At 34.1% G+C, this 5,783-nt stretch overlaps 1 long non-coding RNA gene across 1 annotated transcript in view; it reads left to right on the top strand.

The window, feature by feature from the left end:
- LOC141573775 (uncharacterized) overlaps positions 1-5,783 on the top strand; it is a 132,237-nt gene that overhangs the window by 115,388 nt on the left and 11,066 nt on the right. Inside the window, exon 4 of the long non-coding RNA XR_012499978.1 lies at positions 5,556-5,652. This is a non-coding gene — a long non-coding RNA (uncharacterized LOC141573775). The remainder of the gene's footprint in view (positions 1-5,555; positions 5,653-5,783) is intronic.

Here is a 5,783-nt window from a genome sequence, read left to right as displayed (position 1 = left end):
AATGTGCCTCACTCCCTTTCCTCCAGGGGTATTTATAACAAGTACTTAAATTAATGTTTCTTCTTTGTTTTGAAATAAATCAGCATTAAATCTGGAAAAATAGAAACCTATCAATTTGGCTGACTTGGCTGTAAATTACTTTCCTCATTTCAGAGAACCATAAAAACAGGGAAGTTCCCTTACAATATGACAGTAAAAGTCAAACCTGGAAACTACATTTAACTTAATTCCCAAATACACTTTGTGAATGTTCATTACTTGACTGAATTTTGGCATCAGTTAGTACGTGCAATAAAGGAATCTTATGCTTTATTTCATTTTATGTTAAGCGTGGAAAAGATTGGAAACCATAAATATTTTTAAAAATAACACTGTGGTGTCTCTTCCTATACTAGTGTTATAAATATCAATTACCTACTATGGTTAAAGCTGAAAAACAGGAAGAGCCCTTCCATCGTGTCAATTTATTGCTGACAATCCAATATCTCCAGTTATATGTAAGATCAAGTAAGAAATGATGATAATGACTATCACTGTTTGGCAGTGCCCAAGTCAGAGTGATGTGAAGGGATTTTGTCTGATGCCCTCTTAAATTATGATAGTGGCTGTGGTGTTTGTTCCGGGTGAGAGAACCCCCTCTCCCGAGTGTGCAGTGTTCTCTCTGTGGAATCAGTTAATACAAACCCCACACTAAAGGCCTCATAGAAGAAAAAGAGTGCTCATATACAAGTATAAATATATTTACTTCATCATACACTGAACAATAACATGTGTCTGGCCTTTAGTAAAAAAATTATAAGATATACAGAAAATCAAGAAAAAAATCTGAAGATAAAAAAAGCAATCATCAGAACCAGAGCCAGTTGTTACACAGATATTGGGGTTCTCAAACAGAGAATTAAAATAATTTAAATTAATAGATAGAAGATTCTAATGGTAAGATAAACTGATGCAAGATCATAGGGGTAGTTTTCAGCACAGAGATGGAAACTGTAAGGAAGAAATGAAAATGCTAGAAATCAAAATTTTACTAAGAACAGAGAAACAATGTATTTGATTGGCTCATTGGTAGACTCAGCCCAGGAAAGAATCAGAGAACTTGAAGATGTGTTTCCTTCCCTCCTTCACTTAGTTATTATAATAATGATTATTAAGTACTATTATAGACGCTAGAGACTATGAGAACTGCAGCCCATTAAATAAAAAGTAATCTGGGACATATTAAATAATTAAAAGTTAAATTAAAATCAGACCTTTGGAATATAAAGCTTTGAAGGCGTTACCTTTTTGTGAATGAAGCCATTGGAAAGCTGCCTTAACTGACCCTCTATTTTAGACTATTACACTAGAAATGGGTATTACTGAGTCCACTATTGTATGACTCAACAAAACAGGAAATCTGTGGATTATGTTTGACTGTATAAATACAAGAGCACCCTTCTTCTGTTTTATAGTCTCAAACTCCACAAACAGGAGGTGATTTTAGAATACTAGTAGACCAGAACACATCCTGCTGTTTTCTAATAATGGAAATAGGATACCTTTTCTTTGTCATTGACTGCTACACTTTTGGATATGTCGGGGTGTTTAATTTACAAGAGAAATACTCAACAAAGATATGCTACTAACTATAGTTGTACATATACAACCCATAGCCAGATTTTTGTAATGTGTTTTCCTACTTTAGTATGTTTTAAATCTCTTTCGATTACAGGAAACTCTTTAGCTATCTGGCCATACCAGTAATATAAACTTAAACCTGGAGAGTCTTCGACAAATCCTTGAAGATCATTTACTGATTGCAAAAAGGAGCTATGATAAATGCTAAGCTCCAGTTTAATTTATGGTAAAATATTAGGTCTGAAATTTATGTAATATGTGGAATTCATTCGAATGTCAGATAATGTTTTGGCTACTGGGGACTCAAGTGAAGCTCTGCTTACACATTGACCCTCGTGTTGCTTACATTTCAATTTGGGAAGCCAGTATATATGTAGAGAGATTTAGAAGTAAATTGGGTATATCTGTCTAATTTGGGGGTCAGCATTTTACACCTGATGTTATCTAGAGAATTAGGAACTGATTTTAATGAGCTGATTGTAGGTGGCAATTAAAATGGCTAAAATGGATAAGATCATTCAGGAAAAAATATGTACAATTTTAAAAGAAGTGGCTGAGGTCAGAGCCCTAGAGAACATTGGTGTTTGTGTAGGAGAAAGAGAAGTATTTCTGCAAAATACCTACAAAGAATAACTAAAGAAAGAGAATTATAAGAATTATCAGGAAATAAATATTAATCAATAGGTTCAATAGAATGATGCCCCTGGGGGCAACTTATTCTTTTTTGACTACAATTTTCTCATCTGCCAGGTATAATATTGATACGTATTTGTAATATAAAAGTAGTATTAATACTTGTAAGGATGAAGCAAATATATAAATTACCCTGCACATAGCTGTTAAATTAGTTTTAGATATTATAATCATCATCATTACTTTGCCCTAATGAACGTCATTGGAAAGGATAGATTATAAAGGTAATTTTAAAAAGCACTAAAAGAGCTGTTAGCTTTGAACTAAAGATCACCTTACCCCTTGAGACTTGAAGGAGACAGTTAAAGCTAGTTCAGATTTAGATTGAGTTACTGAGGTGTCATTCTAGGGAGGTGGTTAGTGGTTAGGCTTGATGGACAATCTTTGTCAATAAAGTAGAAAGGCAAATTTTTTTTCTAGTGACATAATTGAAAGTTTAGGGAGACTTGAGAAAGGCAGCTAACTCTAATGCCTACAAGACAAAATTGGATAAGCAGTCTTTGGTGACTAACAATGTTCAGAAAACAAACTTACTTTAACATTCAGCTGCTTGCATGGAGTGGTAGTAGAAATTTAGTTCATGGTTGGGTGTTTTCCAGTAGGACAAGGGCAGAGGGGCAGAAGGGTTCCATGAGTTTCCAAGATGATATTTAAAATAAGAAAGGATGAAGTCTGAGCTGTGTAAGAAAGGAAGTGAAGCTAACAGGAAATGGAGAGAATGGAATATAATCAGAGTGCTAAGGGATGAATGTTCTACGAAGACAAAGAAAAATTCTCTTAGCTTCTTCCTGTTCCACCCTTTCAAAGTATATGGCATATGTTACCTCCTTCTGACAAACCCTTCAGTATTCAGCCTGAATAAGAAAGGAAGTGAGGCAAAGAGGGCTTGGATGGAATGGAATACAATGAGAGGGTTAAAGAGATTGCAGTCTTCTACGAAATCAAAGAAGTCTCCAATTTTTAAATCTTTTCATCAACGGTACATATCATATAATGTCACTCCCCTGTGAAAACTCCTCCATTGCCTTTCCATCACAGGCAAATGCTTAACACAACTTTCTAAGCTCAAATCACTTTCATCTTTATACCTTCCTCCTTGATCTACTTTCTTTAACTTTTCCTGTCCCTCTGTCTTCTCTGGACATGTCATCCCTCCAGAGTTTTCCCTTACATCCCATGCATAAACCCACTTATTTGCTTTTGCTGTTCCCCATGTGTTGATCTCATTAATGGGGGCCTTGGAAAGTTTATGTTCTCAATGTCTGCCTCTAGTGTAACAATGTGAACTGGGAGGAGGACTGAGGGCTCTGGTGAAGGTTTGGGATTAATGCTGTGGCAAATTATAAACACAAATAAATTTAAAAAATGGTAGCACATTGGCCAAATAGTACTGTGGCCCTAGCTGTGGTTGGAGAATGTAATTTGTAACGTCCAAGGTTAGCCATTGTGAGAAGTAAAACTGAAGTACCGAGAAACTATACAGTTATTTCTCTGGTAGCCAAGCTGGTTTAAAGTAATTGTTAAAGGACTGTTTATATTATCATCAGTAGCCTCGTGGGCCCGTATGAACGATAAAAATGACAATTATGCACCAATGAATGCATTTGAAATTTTATTTTCATGGAAAAAGAAATGTAGTTCTATAACTCAAAGAGTAGTGAAAACATTTTCAATAATCATCAGCTAAGTTCGTATATAACCACAATACAGACCCAGTATACTCAACATGAACTAACGGGATGGTATAAATACTTCAGGAAATATTCTGCACAGTCTTCCTTTTCCTCAATATTTCTATCTTATTAATGGGTCTCTCTAAACATGCCGGTAGGATGAAGTAAAGTGGTAGATAAGAAACTGCAGAAGATAGATTTTCCAGTTGAGCCTAAGAAGAAAATGATAATATTGTATCATCTACTAGACTTATATTCCAGAAGTAATGTATGTCTATACACAGAACAACACATACCCATCCATCCTTAGTCTAACAGAATGTTATTATTTATAACTATTATTAGTTAATATTTTCTAGTGCCCAATATGATATCTAACAAATAGGATTTTAATAACTATTTGTTGAAAAAAATTAATGAATGAGTGAAAATTGATATCCAGGTTCTTCAATCCAGCATACCAAAGTAATATTTATATTTATTTCTTAAATGGTAAATATTTCCATTTTCAGCCAATTTTGAAGGAACATTTAATTATCCTTATTTTCCAAACAGTTTATTAGAAATAAAATATTACTGCTTCCTACATTTAAAATCCTTCTATTAAATTAAAATCTGGATTTTAGTGAAAAAACATTTATTATGCAAAATTACTTTGGGTTGATGTTTTAAGAAATCACTTTAAAATGAATAAATTCTTCAAAATCTATTGTGCATTTTTTGGTTACTGTTTATTTTATAATTTTTCTGTCAGTTCAGTGGCTTTTGCCTTTTTGTTTTCCCTCTGCCATTGCTCTGCTTAGTCTATTTCTAATTATCTGAAAGCACTTAGTTTAGGACTTAAGTCTGATGCATCGCTTGACCTTTTTGTGCTACCATATACTTCTCATGCCTCTAACAGCATTTGGCACATTGTATTGCCATTTCTGTGTCCTTATCCAAAACAGAGCTCAATGAGGATAAGTTTAGTATCTTATTTCTGTCTCCCTCATGTCTCTCACATTATGGGACACATGATCAGCTTTTTAAAAATGTAGAATAGGTATATAAATAATGATAGCGTGGAGAATATTGTTTTTTATAAAATACAGCTATATTTTCAGCTCTTACCCAGGGTAGTTACTATTTTTCTCACATAAAATTATTTTGTGAAGTTGTCCTGCCCTTCTTCACATTTGGAGGGTTGAAATGACATGATCAAACAAATCAAGTTCGTGACAATGTACCTAAAGTTAAAAAATATCCTCTAAAAAAATCCCCGAGCTGGACTTTGGTTGTAGTTTGGCGTCAGCAATGGAGTGTTGAGTCCTAGAGCTGGATATGAGTGTTAGAGTCTTGGCTCTTCTGCTGTTGAAGGGTGATCACAGACAATATGTTTAACTTCTGTGGCTTCAGTGTCCATATCTCAAATTGGCTGGTAATGTTAACTACCGCCTAGGTTTTTCTGTGACCACGAAATTTATTAAGATAGGCAAAGGGTTTAAAATTGTGACCAGCATTCTGAGGCCTCAACAAATTATTACTACTGTTATTATTCATTTCTCTGAAACCTACTTTGTCCTGTTGCAGGGCATATAAAAAGAACAAGAAGATAAATTGAGTGAGACAGAATTCCAAGATTGGAGATAACCTATATACTGCAAGGACAATATAAGAAAAATAAAAGGTGACTATACAAAAAAAGCAACACTAATATGCATTAGTTTCTTTGGGTCTCATCATGACTTTTTAAAGCAATGGTTAAAATGTCAAAGAAAGAAACTAGGAAAAATAAATTTTGTGTATTGAAAAAAATGA

This window comes from Camelus bactrianus, chromosome 2, assembly GCF_048773025.1.
Source record: "Camelus bactrianus isolate YW-2024 breed Bactrian camel chromosome 2, ASM4877302v1, whole genome shotgun sequence".
Classification (NCBI taxonomy): Eukaryota; Metazoa; Chordata; class Mammalia; order Artiodactyla; family Camelidae; genus Camelus; species Camelus bactrianus.
This window is presented reverse-complemented; position numbering and strand designations above follow the sequence as displayed.